This window comes from Artemia sp. Qi Xiang Cuo, chromosome 13, assembly GCF_049724085.1.
Source record: "Artemia sp. Qi Xiang Cuo chromosome 13, ASM4972408v1, whole genome shotgun sequence".
NCBI classification, from domain to species: Eukaryota; Metazoa; Arthropoda; class Branchiopoda; order Anostraca; family Artemiidae; genus Artemia; species Artemia sp. Qi Xiang Cuo.
The window spans coordinates 48,472,472-48,490,332 of NC_142806.1; the positions used below are offsets into that span (position 1 = coordinate 48,472,472).

The 17,861-nt window shown below is 35.1% G+C and overlaps 1 protein-coding gene across 1 annotated transcript in view; it reads left to right on the forward strand.

The window, feature by feature from the left end:
- bma (SCY1-like protein bma) overlaps positions 1 to 17,861 on the forward strand; it is a 431,463-nt gene that overhangs the window by 79,135 nt on the left and 334,467 nt on the right. The window lies entirely within an intron of this gene.

Sequence of the window (17,861 nt, forward strand, 5' to 3'; positions counted from 1 at the left end):
TATTTAGAAGAAAAAGGGTTATATTAAAAGAAATAAACAAATTAACAACAAACCCGAAGCTTATAAACTCGTATGGGTAAACTTCTTACTTTACAAAACCTTACATACACTATCACTACCAGCCATCCTTACCCTCCCCCCTAAAAAAATTAAATGAAGAAATAAGCATAAAATAAATAAATGTATGATTCACGAACTAAGTAAATGTCGAAGCCAAGATAGAAAAGTGTTTATTTACTCTACCTCCTTGTCCCCCTTAAAAAAAAAAAAAAAAAAAAATCATAATCACTTGAGAGAGAATTCGTTAAACAGGGATTGAAATTCATATGTTGAGAAAAACCGTCCATTCAGTTAACAGAAAAATTCATTTAGCTCATCAACTGTCGAAACAGTCTGAGTTAAAGCTTCCCGCATCTGAGGGCCAACATGTCTTACAGAATTAAATTAAAAACAAAACTTTTTTTAACTGAAAGTAAGGAGCAACATTAAAACTCAAAACGAACAGAAATTGTTCCTTATATGAAGGGTTGCCCCCTCCTCAATACCTTGCTCGTTACGCTAAAGCTTTTAGCACTTTTAAATAAGCTTCCCATTCTAATTAAATGGCCCCTGAGTTTCAGTAGCCGTTCTTAAAAATTGGGACAAACAGTCATAATTTAGCGTTCATAAATTTCATAACTTACAGGCCTCTCCCCAGGGGCTGTAGGGGGTCATTTTACACCTAAAGATATAGCTATTTGATCTTTCAACTATACTGAACAAAATGGTTACCTCAAAATTTTGATCAGATAGCATTGGTAAATAAATGGGCGTAGAAGGTGGACCACATGCCCTCCAATCTTTTTTTGTCACTTAAAAAGAGCACTGAACATTTTTATTTCCGTTCGAATGCGTCGCCTCCCGATCTTCTAGGACCATTATTTGAGTAAAATCACCCCTGAGGAAAAAAAAAAGATTAAAAAAACAAACAAAAAAACAAATAAACAGGCATCTGTGATCTGTCTGTGATCTGGCATCTGTGATCATCTGTGATCTGATCTGTCTGTGATCTGTCATTTTCTGGCAAAAATGAAAAATTCCACGTTTTTGCAGACAGGAGCTTGAAACTTCTACAGCTGGATTCTCTGGTACGCTAAATTTGATAATGTGATTTTCATTAACGTTCCTTGAATTTTATGGGGTGTTTCCACCCTATTTCAAAAATCAGGCAAATTTTCTCAGGCTCGTAATTTTCGATGGATAACACTATTAGCTGATTTTTTTGATGTACTATTGATATCATAGTTCGTTTTTTTTTTAGTTTCGGTTACTATTGAACCGAGTCGCTCCTTACTTACAGTTCATTACCACGAACTGTTTGAAAACGAATCGCTTTGTAAATTGTAATAGCCTAAGGTCACCGAACTATCGTTAATGTTCTAGTTGGGTAATGATAGATTGACATCACGTGTGAATATTTCACTAAAATTAGATAATAACTACTACTACGAGGGCTATTCAGAAACTAGAGAACGTTTCCGTCTGAGGCCGCTAGGGCCTAGGCGCGCGGCGATCACGTATGTTTTGGTGTGCGCGTGCTCGCTGCTCGTAGCTTCAGTTGGCATCAGGGTTGCCAACTGGACATATTTTAATAATTTGGGACATAAAAGGGACATATTTTGTAAATTTATGACATTAATTAGAATATTTCCCCGCTGGATACATATCTTTCTAAAAACAAAATGTAATTCTTAACCAAATGAGTATTAATAATACTAGTCTAAGCATTAAATTTATTGAACTACTTATTTTCTACAATTTTCTTGCACATGTTATTATTTTTCGGAGTCGCGTGATCTTTTCGGCAGACAAGTATCTGTAAATACATTTAAAATTCTTTAAAAGTTTGTATTCTTTCATCTATTAAATAAAAATAAACAAGTTTTTTAAACTGAAAGTAAGGAGCGACATTAAAACTTAAAACGGACAGAAATTATTCCGTATATGAAAGAGGCTGTCCCCTCTTCAACGCCTCGCTCTTTACGCTAAAGTTTTTTATTCTTTAAAAACATAAAGTTGTGAGACAGAGTCAGACTTTAGCGTAAAGAGCGAGGCGTTGAGGAGAGGACAGCCCCTTTCATATACGGAATAATTTCTGTCCGTTTTAAGTTTTAATGTCGCTCCTTACTTTCAGTTTTAAAAACTTATTTTTTTATTTAATTTCTGATCGTTTTTTAGTTAATGCAGCTTTTATTTTGGCTGACCTTCATTGAATAAGTAAACAAATTTTCATAAAAATTTTACTTTTCTTTTGCTAAATGGCTGTCTCTAAATTTGGTTCTGACGTAATTTACAAACTAACTTACATAACGAACTTCTATATTCTTATATTTTTCTTCTGGCAAAAAATACGAAGTTGCAGATTTTTGCAGATATGAGCTTGAAACCTATGTAATAGGTTTTTTTTGATACGCTGGATCTGACGGTGTGATTTTCATTAAAATTCTTTCACTTGTAGGGGATGTTTCCCCCCTCTTTAAAAAATCAGGTAAATTTTCTCAGGTTTTCTCAGCTCGTAGCCTTTGATGAGTAATACTAAACTTAATAAAATTTATATATTTAGAATCAGCATTATAAGCCCATTCTTTTGATACATTTATTGATTTCCGTTCCAATGAGGCCTCCTACGATATTCTGGGACCACTGGGTCAATACGATTACCCCTGGGGAAAAGAAAAAAAAAAAAAAAAAAAAAAAATAAAAACGCATCCGTGATCTTTCTCCTGGCAAAAAATGGAAAATTCCACATTTTTGTAGATAGGAGCTTGAAACCTCTACAGTAGGGTTCTCTAATACGCTGAATATGATGGTGTGATTTTCATTAAGGTTCTATAATTTTTAGGGGGTCTTTCCCCCTTTTTTCGAAAATCAGCCAAATTTTCTCAGGCGCGTAACTTTTGATGAGTAAAATTAAACTTGATGAAACTTATATTTTTGAAATCAGAATTAAAATCTGATTCTTTTGATGCATCTATTGGTATCAAAATTTCGTTTTTTAGAGTTTCGGTTACCATTGAGCCGGGTCACTCCTTACTTACAGTTCGTTACCACGAACTGTTTGATAAACGATTTTATTTCTCCTTGCTTTTACACTGCAGTCAAGATAATAAACAAGCAGGCCCTTTTTATTTAACAGTCGCTTCCGTCTTCCAACAGTCAGGCAAAAACATCTATTTATCAAGTATTACAGACTAAAAATAAAAAGTTAGCAAAAGAAAAAAAAACTAGATTCTTGGTGATCTGGAATCAATTTTGATATCAATAGATGTACCGAAAAATTAGCTTATTTTGCTGATTCCAAATATATAATGTTTTTTAAGTATAGTGTTACCCATTAGTGGGCCTGAGGAAATTTGCCAAATTTTTGAAAAAGGTGACAAACACCCCAGAAAAGTCAAAGAATTTTAATGGAAATCACGGCATCAGATTCAGCGTATCAGAGACCCCCACTGTAGAGGTTCCAAGCTCCTATCTATAAAAATGACATTTTATAGTGTTTGCCCCAAGAAGAATCACGGATACGTGTTTATTTGTTGTTGTTGCTTTTTACAGGGATGATCATATCGAACCAATGGTAATAAAATTTAGCAAGAGGGCTCGTTCAAATGAAAATAAAAAATCTAGTGTATTTTTTAAGTGATCAAAAAATTGCAGGACAACTAGTCCCCGTCCAACGCCTTTTTTTCCTGAAAGTCGTCTGATCAAAATTTTGAGATAGCCATTTTGTTCAGTATTGTTGAAAGCAGGGGCGTAGCGCCAGCATTTTTATGGGGGGGGGGGGGCCAAGAATTTTATTCCAGCGCTACTGAAGAAAATTTAAATTCAAAATATTACACAATATATAACAAACAATAAACACACATTAAATAACCATAAAATTCAGTACTATGGGGATCAAGCTTTTACTAAAATTATGATCAATGAGTTGCTATAGGCGACAGTAGTATAGTTTAAAAGAGCTTTTGCGTGGAATAAGGTGAATTTCATATGCATTGGGCTTTTTTCAGCAGGCTTCATCACTAATGTTGCAAAGCCTATCCCCCCTCGACTTCCCCAACCTTGCTTCCCAGCACAGGATGCTTAATCTTATAGTTGAACCAAGCACCATTCTAACAGCCCCGTGTATTGTGCTATTCAGTTGCAGGCAATTTTGAACAGCTTTGACTCTTTAAGATTAAATTTGTCATGCTAAACTTTTACTATGCGTGATTCATTGAGATATTATTTGTGAATTTTTATTAAATTGATTTGATTGTAGGTTCACTGCTTTATATTAATAAATAGCATTGAAATAAGCGGGCCACATAAAGCAAAAATACAAGATAATTCCAAGTTTTTTTATATATAATTCCAAATCTAATGTTATATTGTAAAATGAATCACATGACATTTCAAAATTAGACAAATTTACATATAAAATAATCCTACAATACGCACTAATCCTGGAATAAAAAAATCAGTGTGTTGACTCTGTATTACAAAAACTTGTTACGAAAATTTTAGTCGTCCATATTTTTTATATTAAATTCCTTTATCACTTTATCATGGTCTATCTGTACTAGTAGAATGCATCTTCTGGATTCTAACAGACGTATAGCAAATACCATGTTATTCTAACAGACAAATAGGAAATATCATGTTATTCTACGACGCCCCCGTACCAAACAGGTTTTTTCTGATAGATATTCTATTCTACTGGGGTATTACACCTTTTCAAAAAAGATTCAGAGCTCCCTCACATGGCCTTCTGGATTCTAACAGACATATAGCAAATACCATGTTATTCTAACAGACATATAGGAAATATCTTGTTATTCTACGATGCCCCCGTACCGAACAGGTTTTTCTGATAGGTATTCCATTCTATTGGTCATTACACTCTTTCTTTGCCAAGGGAATTACTCAATTTCAAAGTTCAATGTCTTTTTTTTTAGTGATAAACCAAAACCAGCATGTCTTGTTTTGCTGATATGCATCTATTTTTTTGTATATTTTCAGGTTTCAAATTAAATTCTTCATCAGTTTTGAATAGTTAATTCAACTTAACACTACTGACATTTTTTGTAAACATTTACATAGAAAATGGATAATTCTAAGCAATTTCTGGTGAGTAAAAATTTTCTCATTATTATAATAAAAAGAAATTATCTTGTCATTAAGCCAAGGAAGAAATTCTTTCCTTGAATTGTGCGGTTACCTCTTGTAAAAAGTTTTGACTACTTAAAAAGCACACTAGCGTTAACGGTACCTATGCTCTTAGACACACATTGTTTAGGAGCTGAAACCTCTACATAGATTTCCTATAGGCCGGAATTTATTGTGCAATTTTTATCATGATCAGTGGGCCTTTTTAGAGTTTCGATTACTATTAACCTGATTTATTCCTTACTTATAGTTCGTTACCATGTACTGCTGGAAAATGTATTTCAGTGATATTTTAGATCATAGTAGCCTAATAGTGCTTTTAGTCTTTAGAAGAAGAACCAAAACAATTTAGAATCTATGCTGCTTACCTTAGTTTAAGAGCTGAAAATCATTCTAAAAAATCTAAATTTGTAACAATGAGTATTTTATTTTGATAATAAAGGAAAATATAAATATTTATTTAATTGAAAAAAAATTAAAAAATTGCAGTTTCCCCTATCTGATTACAAGTTTTTTAATGCAAAAAATAGGGAAATAATACACTCTGAATTAATAAAAAAATTCTATGGGTAATCGATCCTTGATAACCACGGACAACCATGTTCACATTCCTCCATCCGCCTGTTCAGACGAATGACCCGCCTCGTGCAAATTCTATAAAGCAGAAAAAAAAAAAGACACAAGTAAGGTTTTGTAAAATTTCGTGGCAAACCCAGTTTTTGTCGAATAAAGATTCAGTTGCTAAGAAAATTAATTTAAAACCCCTTATTTTGAAATAAAGATGTTGTTTAAACTAATTTAGATGCATAACATAAACTTAATTATTTTCAAAACCCAAAATGCATTTTTGTTACATGATAAATTTTGCCTTTTTTTCAAGGAAGCGGATACGTGCAATAACCCCCTTCTGAAAAGAAAGCAAGATATAGCGAAGGTGTATTAATGCAAGCTGCAAGACCATCAATTATCAAACCTGCCGGTAGAATTACACACGATCTGGACCAACCAATAGCCACGAATCTTTTAATGCCAGGGTCCTCTGACGCCAGTGTTAGCTCCACGCAAGTTGGAAGGAATTTGAAAAGAGACTGGGTTGCTTCGCATACTGGCTCAGGCTCAATAAATCAATAGAGGAGGTACACTTCTCTTTTAGCCGAGATGGGGACTTCTTATTTGCTGACATAACTATAAAGTGTATTTATTTTTTTTTTCCTTTTTTTTCAAAAATATGACAAATTTTCTAATGCAAATAGCTTTTGATGTTTAAAACTTAAAAATTTGTTTATAAAAAAAATTTAATTTTCTTTCATTAACCAAATTATCGGTATATAAAGGAATGCATCATGCATTTTTATAAAAACAAAAACAAAAAAACCTAAACTTTTAACTTATAGCCAATACCAATTATAATGAAATAATTCAAATATACATTTAAAACAAAAACTAAATTATTGAAAAAAAAACAAAAAAAAAACGATTTGCTCTGTAAAAGTTGGCAATCCCGGATTAAAATTGTATTAGTTAGCTATTCTCTCACAGAAATACTGGCTATTATCAAATTAATACATAACTATTTAATCCACTTTGAATTCTAAGTGGGGGCTTCCTTGTAACGGGACGTCTTTTTGCGATAAGAAGCTCTGTTTAATAGTCTCCAAATGTGTCTTCACAATGATGTCAAGAAACATTATTTTGGGCCAATTCATTTCAGGCAATTATTTTCGTTGAAAGGTGCTTTCGAAAAAAGAATTTGAGGCTGTTCTATTTGAACAGTGTTGTGAAGTCCGATACCCCCAACTCGAAAGGGTATCAATCATCCTACCTCGAACGAAATTCCCGGTTCTCAAGGGATCCTGCCCGGGAAGGGTTGGGAGGGGGGTTGGGGGTGGGGGGGGGGGGTAACTTTTTATTAAAAAAAAAATTGTTTGATAAAAAAAAGAAAAGTGTGTTATAATTCTGATAAGACTTTAGTCAAAAAAAAAACTTAATCCCGTACGTGTAGACTGTTGGAGGGAAGATGTAAAATATTCTTACGTCTCGTGTCCTTTAATTCCATGTATTCGGTGTTAGTGCCCTCTCTCGACTGATATTCTTTTATGTATTGCCATTTAGCTCTCCCTGTATTCATGATTAGCCGAAGGACACCTGGACCTTATTATGCAATGAGCAGACTTTCCTTTTTACGGGTACGTACTTATTAAGAGATGACTTCTACTTAACGAGGTTAATTAAAAAAAATGTTCACGACACCAAAATAGTGCAATGTCCCTGGAATTGCCTGATATTTATTTGTTAGAATCTGCTCTAAGCCATTTGCAAATATACAGGGTAGATTTTAGCTCCCCCGAGGAAAACGCTGGCATTATTTTAAATGACCCCGTGAAAGTTCTCCATAGCTATATCGACAGAATTTGAGCACTTATTGAGATTCAGATCCAGATATGGGGAGGTCGAGGGGGAATTAAAGTATCGGTGAATCAAAAAGTTTACCTAAAAAAGGGGACATCTGGGGACAAATTTTATTTTCATTTTTAGACAGGCAACCAGACTTTCCACCCATATATATATAATTTTGAAGACTACTTTTTCAAATGTGCAAAAAAACTCAGACATAGTGTTGATGCATCTGGTGATTTATTGAATGGGTCCACAATTTTATACATTTACTACATTTATCTGAATATTGTACGATTTAAAAAAAAACTTTTTCTTTAAGCTGTGGTAAGTGTAAAAGAATTAATTCTACGCCATAGTGTTAGACTACCACATGGGTTCAAAGTTTCAAATTTGACACGGGACTGCAATGCTTTAAGTATGCGTTTTTAGCAGCAGCCCATAAGACATTAAACAAAGAATCAACGATTAAAATTCTCGACAGACTTGCACGTACCGTTGTAAAAATTTTCCATAATTTAATTTTTTTGTTTTTTTATTTAAAATTTCCTTGGTCCTTAAAAGAAATATGCATTTGCTATAAAGCAATTGAAATTCTTGGGGTGGGGGGGGTTGTTCTCCAGTATGACACTGAATTTGTAGATGGGGAAAAAAAAACGAATAAAAAAGGAGTTTTGTATTCAGTGAGGACACCGATGGTGGAAAATGTTAAAAATTTTGTATGGGTTATTTACGAACCTCCCAAAGATGTAAATTCTTATGGTCATTTTTTCCCCGTCACAGCAATAAGTCGACCCTTATCTCAAGGCAAAAATATGGAGAACGTTTCTATTGCCCCATGTGCCTTTCCTCATTTAGATCTGAGCGAACATTTTCAGATCACTTGGGGCATTGGAAAATTCCTGGAAATAAAGAATAGAAATGCCGGTAGAAGGAAAGACATTTTACAATTTAAAAATTTTCAAAATTCTCTTCTGCAATCTGATAAAGTGTCTTTGGATTGTGAAACAAGACTGGTTGAGGTATCGGACCCATCAAAGCCAAATATAGTCAAGGAACAAAAACTAGTTGCGTGTTCCTCTGCACATACCCATCGTGACGCCAACAATAAAATGCAATTGGAAGAGTTTTTTTTACTATGGACGAGGAGGGCAGTATGGAAAAGTTATTGGTTTCTTTAATAAAAACGGCAAACAAGACAATTTTATGATTACGTCATACCAATTTTCCAATGAAATTGTCGGATAAAGAACAACTGGCGTTGGAAGATAGGGCATTTGCAGGGTGTGTAGGGGTCCCCTCACCCCAGAAGACGCGGTGCGGTGCAGAATCATAACCACCTTATTGACCCAAATTCAACGTGAAAAAGTAACTTTCAATGGTGGGCTCAAAATTCATGTAATTTAAAAATTAAACAACAACTTTTTCGTCCGGTTTTAGTAAATAACTCTAACTACAATCTGAAGAATTTGCTACCTGCATTGGCACGTTTTCAAAGACATGGAACAATAGATGATGATGCATTAGTGATAGATAACTGTACGTCCATAATCATACCCAAATCATCGGAAAAGTTGCTTGTTTTGGAATTTATGTGGAAATTTGTTGAAGCCGACGTTGAGTACACGAATAAAATTCGCTTTTTAGATTCCTACAGTTTTTTCCCCAAATCATTGAGTGAATGAATTCAAGTGCAGAAAAACGATGACGGCTGCAATGCTTTCCCCCTTCTCAAGCACCAATTTCCAAATGATTTATATGGTTTGTTAACGGTCAAGGGCATCTATCCTTATGATTATTATTGTTCCATGTCGAGATTCGCCGAGGAATCTATTCCTTGTATTGAATCGTTTTACGACTCGTTTCACGATCGTAGTTGCACCCCCGAGGAATACAGTTTTGCTAAAAAAGTTTGGGCAGAGGGAGGGTGTAAAAATGGGTTTGACTACTGCAAGCTGTATTTGTCGAGTGACGTGTTAACCCTGTTAGACATTATGTGTAAAAATACGGATAAAATCTATGAAGAATTTAATCTTGATTTGGGCGCTTATTATTCTTCGCATACTCGAGTGCCATAAATTCGCCTAAACAACTGTTTTGACTTAAGCAGTCTAATTACTGACCTTACTCTGCACCTCTTTTACACTTTAAAACGGAGGGGGGGTTTTGTTTTCTACGTGGGTTGTAAGAAGTCCAATGTCATTATGATGGAGCATAAGTGAACAGGATTGGAGGCAGTTTCTCTCAATATGAATCTTCTCTACCCCTCGGCCATGTCACATGATTCAGGACAGTATATTGAATATAACTGGCTCAATCAACCTCCCGACCCCCAGGTCCAACCCCTTGGCGACGACAGTGTGGAGGAGCCTGAGACGGGGGGTTGGTTTTGCTACAGTGAAGTGGATAGCACATCCGAGATACATGATAAAGATTATTATAATTTATACCAGTGTATAAATTGAACATATAATCGTTAATCAATGAGTAACTGAAATAGTCGTTTAGTCGTGGTGGACGGATTTCTTTTGTTACCTTCAAAACAAAAACTTATGTTCTACCGTCTGCCGGAACAAAATATATTTGTGAACAATGGAGCATTAAATGAATTTGCAGCACCGGATACTACGTAACGAGAATTAGACGAGACTGCGAGGTAAGCCAAAAACCATTTTTGAATTCGTTTGTTGACACTTTCTTTAGCCAACGTACCTCATAACAGCCAGAGGTTAAACAAGAACTTAGTAAACTAATTTTAAATTCAGCTTTCGGCACAATGTGTGAGAGTGTTCGCAATAGAAATCTTTGTGACGTTGTGACCGATCCAGAAGAATGTGCTCGAATTATTGCCAATCCCAATTTTACCTCTCTCACAATCATTGGCCTGGACATGCCACTTGTGAATAAGAAAAAAAGACGCAGTGTTCTTACTAGAAATTTTGCTGCAGCCAGTGCTATCCTGGAGATCTAAAAAAAACTCATTTTGGAATTCTACTACAATGTGGCTAGGGTAGGTTGGCCGGAAAAGGGGCAAGTAGAGGTCTGCTACGGTGACACTGATTCTCTACTGCTCAAAGTAAAAACATCAAATCTAATTAATGATTTAGCGCATGGGGAAATTATCAGCTTCCGGTTGGAATACCCAAACGAGAATGACGTTCTTTATCCTGAGATATTAAAACGTGGAGCACCAATTATAATAGCATTTTTAAAATCTTAACCCAGACGCGACTTGATTTCCCTTTGTATGTTTTTAGGTCCAAAGGTGTACTTTATACAGACATACAACGAGGAAATCAAGAAACGTTTCAAAGGAGTACCCACGTGCTATGTGGACAAGAATTTTTACATGAATATTTATAGTAATTGTATTGTTGAAAATGCAATTCCACGAGCCAAATTGTTGGCAATTCGTTCATTGAACTACATTAACTATACTGTAAATGTAGAGAAAATAGCCATGAGTAACATTTCTAACAAGGTCTATGTTTGTTAAGAGAGTGTGACTCTCTTCCCCCTTATTGACTTTTTAAATACAGATCCGATCGATTTCCTGGCCCATCGGGAAAGTCTCGGTTTAAATAAAGGCCTTTAACTTGTTGCCTAAAAAAACCTTTGGGGGGGGGGGCCTCACGGCCTTTGGGGGGGGGGGGGGCTCGCGGCCCGGGGGGGGGGCCGGTCACCGCCAGCGCGGGGGGCGCTCTGTCACCAAAGTTATCTTTTTTTTGGACTTAGAGCCGATTTTTTTTTTCAAGTGCCATCTCTCTAATTTAATATTTTTTTTTTCTCTAAAATAAACAAAAAAAAAGTGTTTTTTCTCTCTGTGTGTGTACCTATGTAAATGTTGTATTTTTTTTTTATTATAAATAAATTAAAAAAAGTGTATTTTTTTTTCAACTGCTCTCTCTCTCTAATTTAATGTTTTATTTTTTTTATCTATAAATAAACAAAAAAAAGTGTTTTTTCTATGTGCATCCCATGTAAATGTTGTATTTTTTATTATGAATAAATTTAAAAAATTTTATTTTTTTTTCAATGTATTGTTACTTTTTTATGTGTATATAATAAAAGAAAAAAATATGATTCTTTATTCGTCTTTGTCTTCTTGAAGAACAGAGTAGTAGTAGTAGTAGTAGTAGTAGTAGTAGTAGTAGTAGTAGTAGTAGTAGTAGTAGTGAAAAATTATTTATTCGTAAGACAATTGTAGACTATAGGTTGTTTTACAGGTAGATTGTTGAAAGGACGTTGTATCAATTTGAAACACTAATCATGTTTAATCTGTGTGGACTCCTAAAGTCGGGCAACACAACACTCTTAACTAAAATAATTAAAAATTGTGATAAAATGTTTGCGGAAAAGCCGAAAAAAATATACTATTGCTATAGTATTTGGCGGGAATCATACAACAGAACAAAAGCAATTGCTGCCACCACCATAGGGTTGGTGCAGATACATTTCATACAGGTACTTCATGTTTTCAAAATTACTGAACCAAACTCTTGGTTGATCATTGACGATCCGGCTGAATGTATTAAACAATGTTCTCAGCAATTGTTGCAATTGTTCACTGTTCGCGCTCATTATAAACAGATTTCCGTTACTCTGGTTCTCCATAATCTCTTTCATCAGAGCAAATGTATGCGAACACTTGCTTTGAACAGTACCTACTATATCATCTACAGAGTTGTTCGTGATTCTAGCTCGCTAATAACCCTCAATAAGCAAATCTATCCAGGAGCTCCCAACTTCCTAACTACGGAAAAGACACAGGCTCCAAATACACCCCACGGCAACATTCAGCTGGGTCTTAATCAAAAGACATCTAAGGGTCTATGCGTAGTCACAGGTATGGTCGACGCTGACATATCTGTATATCTCCCGGTGAACGCTAACCAGACCTAGATTTTAGTATCACGGAGTTGAAAAGAAAACTTGAAAAAAGGCATTTGTTTTCAATTCCATTTACCACAGGCAAATCGAGTAAGAAGGACATAGTCAAACACGGTATTGACAATGATTTCATTAATATACTATCTTAACTTTGTTTAAATTTGACAGAGGTTAATGTTCAACTACCAGAATTAGTTAAGAAGCAAGCAAAGAAGCATTATTCATTTGCTCTCATTGGGAACTATAAAAATAAAGTGCATAATTTAAAAAGTAAACAACCTCTTCAGGCAGGCGGTAGCTTTTTCACACTTTTACCGCAAAGGACTTATAGACGTTTTTGTCTAGTAAAATTGGCAAGACCCTATAAATTAACTCCAAAAAAACTCACTTTATCACCCGTCGAACACTTTGAGGACAATATGAGTAAATTCCTCCACAATGAAACTATTGAGGATGATAAAAAATTGGTTTTACTTCAAGATACACTTCGTCGAGTGGACAAACACCCTTAATCAAAGCCCACTGCTGCTGCTGCTGATCTCAAAAAAGAATCATATTCTCAAGAGTCTGCCGCTGTAACACAATTAAAAACGGATGAATTGAATTAAATTTTATTTAAATTTTAAAATATGAGACCCCTCACTTATGGTGAACATATTAAAAGTCAACCAATTTCTCGCTGTTGATGTGACGCTATTCAAGTTGTGGGCATTGTGGTTGGGTTTATATTTCAAGGCAAGAGCTATAATCTACTTGATTTAATGTATGACATGTTAAAATATCGTAGAGGACTATTAACTTCTGGCAAACATATATACAACCTTTTCAACACGTACAAATTCCAATAAAGTCTTATTGGCAATAGACAAATTCTAAAAAAAATTAAATGACCCTGCATCATCATCATCATCATCATCATCAAAATTAAAATATGAACTGGAAGAAGAAAAAGAAGATTTTAAATCGATTTTGAAAAATACTGGCACACAGCTGATGGCTAGATAAAAGCGAAGACGTATCACGTCAACGTCAACAACAGTGGTCAGTATACAAAAGGGTAGCGATCATTACACAACGTGTTTACGTTCAAAATGGCTGAAGTTCTGAAAGATACTTATGAAAAGATTGTCAAGGTGGGGAGTTTAAGTCTTCACACCACTATTTTAACGGTCACGGGTGTTCACATTGAAATATAGAGGGACTAAAACTCGAGTTAGTCAAGCGACAACCTACCTATAAAAAATCTCGTCCAAGCAAATCCAAAACGAAAAACTAAGTACTTTTACCCATTGCATAAGAGTAAAGCTGTTCTCCAAACGAACGAAGCATTCTAACGACGTCACAATACACCGTACAAGTACATTCTACTTGAAATCAGTGTTTTTAGTCGCTATGCATATGCAATTCCATTGCGATCAAAGAGAGGTGTTGAAGTTGCTCAGGCCATTGAAAGTATTCTCGAAAAGGATTCATATAAAAAAATTCAAACGTATCGATGTAGAGAAATTGTTAATAATCATGTTGAAAAAGTACTAGAGAAATATAGTAATCTGCTCTATCATAGTCACAGTCCTATAAAGGCTGCATTGGCCGAACGATTGATAAGAACTATTCGACTTTTAATTTCAAGATATTGTACATTGAAAAATACGCCGGCTTTTATTCATGATCTAGATAAAATCATTCTGATTTATAATCAACGACCTCATCAATCATTGTCCAACTCTACACCAACGGATGTTCATCATTCGGATCATGAAACAATCGACACGTTTCTTAAACAATATTCCAATTAGTCAACAGTCAAGAAGAAGAAGAAGAAAAACAAATTCAACGTTGGCGATACTGTTAGAATTAATATAACAACTAATTTTTTTGAAAAGGGTACTTACTTATGGTCAACAGAACTTATTAAAGTGGCAAAAACCCTATACATTAAACCAATAACTTATAGTCTTCGTGATGCCAAGGATGAAGAGCTTCTCGGCGGCTTTTATGACTATGAATTGCAAAATGTTAAAAATGACAGTGAAATCTATCAAATTGACAAGATATTAAAGACGCGTTCTTGCGGGTGTAAGAAACAGTTAGTTGTTCGGTGGCAAGAATACAACTCTGATTTTGATTCTTGGATCGGTTTTGAAGATTTTGACAATGCCCCATGATTTCTATATAATATTCATGTCCAACTTTTCTTATCCTCTCTACAATGACTTGAATGTGAAATGGGATTGTTGTATGAGACTTTCCTCTGCCATCCTATATGACGGTGCACATGAATAGGCTATTGTTTATCTTATCCTTAGAAATACCTATGACGACCCGAAAAATAATCATATATAGGATGTAAAAATTAGATCATATGGTTGGCTGCCATCAATAGGTGATATAGAAAAAATTAAAAAAATCACTTGGATGAAATATCCATATTCTGAATTACTGGACGAGGACGTCATCTGCATTAATGATTAAGGTTGCACTATCAATACAATAATTTCTGCTCGTAAAAAAGGAGATTTTAATTTCAACTTTTCAAAGGAGGAGGGCAAGATCTACATTAGTTCACCAATTTCCAATGAAAAGATTATTCTCAATGATAACTTAAAGAACGTTCTTGGCTTTAAGCTCAATATACCCAATGGTAGAAGTGCTGGAAATACTAATTTCATTTTTGCTGACTACCCACATGCCTTCTCCTCGGACTCTTGCATATTTCTCTACGCATCCTTTGTGGAAACATCTCGGGTTGGTAATTCAAATGTTCCCCTCCTACGAGTTCTTGAACGAAAAACAACTCATGAACTTGTTCACCACTACAATATAAAGCATCTTCAGTATGTTCCCGTAAACACTTCGTATATGGAACCCTGTCAGTTTTCACTAAAAAGTGAATTGAGTGATCCTCTAGCAATAACAAAAAGCTTAGCAGTGATTACATGTCATTTTCGACCCGTTGTCGGCGACAGCACAATCACCTAAAATGAACAATAGAAGAATTCCATTTGTCTGCCCCGATATCGATTACTATGTTGGTGCTTTGAGTCCACATCAAATAGGCAATGGATTGAACTACAAGGGTCGTACTACAATGTCTGGCTATGGTCTTGGTAGCTGGTTTTCTAGGCTATTTCGTTCTGCACTACCCCTTGCCAGAAAATATCTTGTACCAGCTGCATCAAATTTTGCTGCCTCCACACCACAGGACTGGGGGTCGGGCAGGAATTTCGAGGTGTGTTAAGGAAAATATTAGATCTTCAGCAAGAGCCGTTGGTGAGCAATGAAAATTTTGGCAAAATGGGGAGGGATTGAAAAAGATGCGTGTGCTTCTTTCACTTATCAGTGTCCCTCCAGAAAGGAGGTAAAGGGCACCAAGAAGAACTTTGAAGAATAAAAAACGGTTGTGCAATAAACACCGGAAGAAGAAGAAAAAGATTTTTCGATAGAAGAACGATCTCTTTTCCTAGACTAAGGTGTATCACTCTGAGGGAATCATAGACATAAACTTCTTCTTCATTGAATCTATTCAACGCTGAAAATTTTGAGTTCAGTGTCAAGTTGGGTTTCCATGAACACTTTCACCCTCACCAACCCTTCTTGGACCATTTATATTTTCAAATATTTTCCCATGAATACTATTTCATTGATTTGTCGTCAAGATATATTGATTTAAATGTTGTGGTGAAGAAAAACTCAGATAATACACCTCCAACTGCCGGAGATGGTCTCTCTTATGAAAACTGTATTCTACACAACCTATTCAAAAAAATTAATGTATTTATTAATGGAACATTGGTGAGCACTAGCAATAATTTATCCAACTCTGCAAGCTACATATAATTTTGTGATTATGACGCCAAAGGCGTACAAAGAGTTGAGAGGACAATCATTGGTCTATCAATATTGAACAGTTGTTGATACTGACGGTAATTTGACTACTGAAGTCACCCAGTAGCATGATTCAGTTGGAAAATTCAATCATGAGACATTCAATATATCCCAATGACTACCCCCCAATATCAAGGGTGACATAAAGTTACAGTTTGCCCCATCGAATTTAGTTTTGTGAAAAACACTTCCAACAGCATCAAATACAAATTTTGTTATCATATCGGCGATTCTCCATACTCAGATACAACTAGTTATGTGCTCGAGTTCAGTGGCAGTGGAAACTATAGGAACAAATTGTACCATCATTAAAATTCATGTCCCCATAATCTCACCCCAGTCTTAGTTCCACGGGCTCTCGTAACTCTAGTGATTCATCGTATATCAATGGAGGAATTCCCTAAAAAATGGCGGCGGCCGGTGCGTAGAGTGGCAGCGCTGTTGGATCCTGGACTGATTCCCCCCAGGATTTAAATTTTTTCGATCTATCTAGCCTTGTGTGCAAAGTGAATGGTATTCTACTGTACACTCTATCATTTGACAAAAAATCCTATAGAACTCTGTACGAGTTGACCATGCAATCCCTCCCTAGATCATGACTCTCAAGTATTTGAAAATGGAATAACCGATTCAATGTTTTCAAAAAATCATGGGGTTATTGTTTTGGACTTGTCAGGCATTCAAGATATGACAATAGTACGAACAGGGAATGTACGTTTAGAGTGTGCATTTGCAAATGTTCTGACTGAGAGTATCACGTTAATATAACTGAGTCAATTTGAAACCTATTTGGAAATCACGCCAGACTGCAGTGTTCTACTAGACCTAGCACCATGAACACAAACTAAATAATCAACGTATTTAGTATTAATTCTGACATATTCCGGTACAATTCATAGTGCGGATCTTCTGACTTCATTTAGAAATTTTAAAGTTTTAAAAATGTCTTCATCAGTTTGGAAAGCATTTCCTCTACGGTGACTACCGGCTATGGGCTATGTATCTTTCAAACAGCGAAGAACATTGAATTTTTTTATCCTTTTGGCCTATCGTATAAATTCTATGCTCCATACATCATCAACTTTATGAAAAGAAGGAGGAAAAATATTATTCAAAATCAACTAAGAGAACAGGATTTAGCGACTAAGACATCTGGCTTTCATGCACTACTCTTTTTCATGTTTACAAGTAGTGGTTACACCATCGATCATAATCTCAAAATATAAGGTTATGTCACACGATCGACTATCTGTCTAGTTGCGAATAGAATTAATTTCGAAGGTGCTATGTAATATTTGGCCATAAGCCTTACATTCTCCAAGGATTCTTGTTATACTGTTTATTAATAAAAAAAAAATTTATATACAAGATAAAAACGACTTTTCTACTCTTTAGATTGTTAAGACAATAATGGGACATGTAAAATTGATCATTGGGTCCTTTTGAAAAAAATATTTTTTCTTCATAAACTTACATGTTTCATATTTTACGGAAGAATTGTGCCTAAA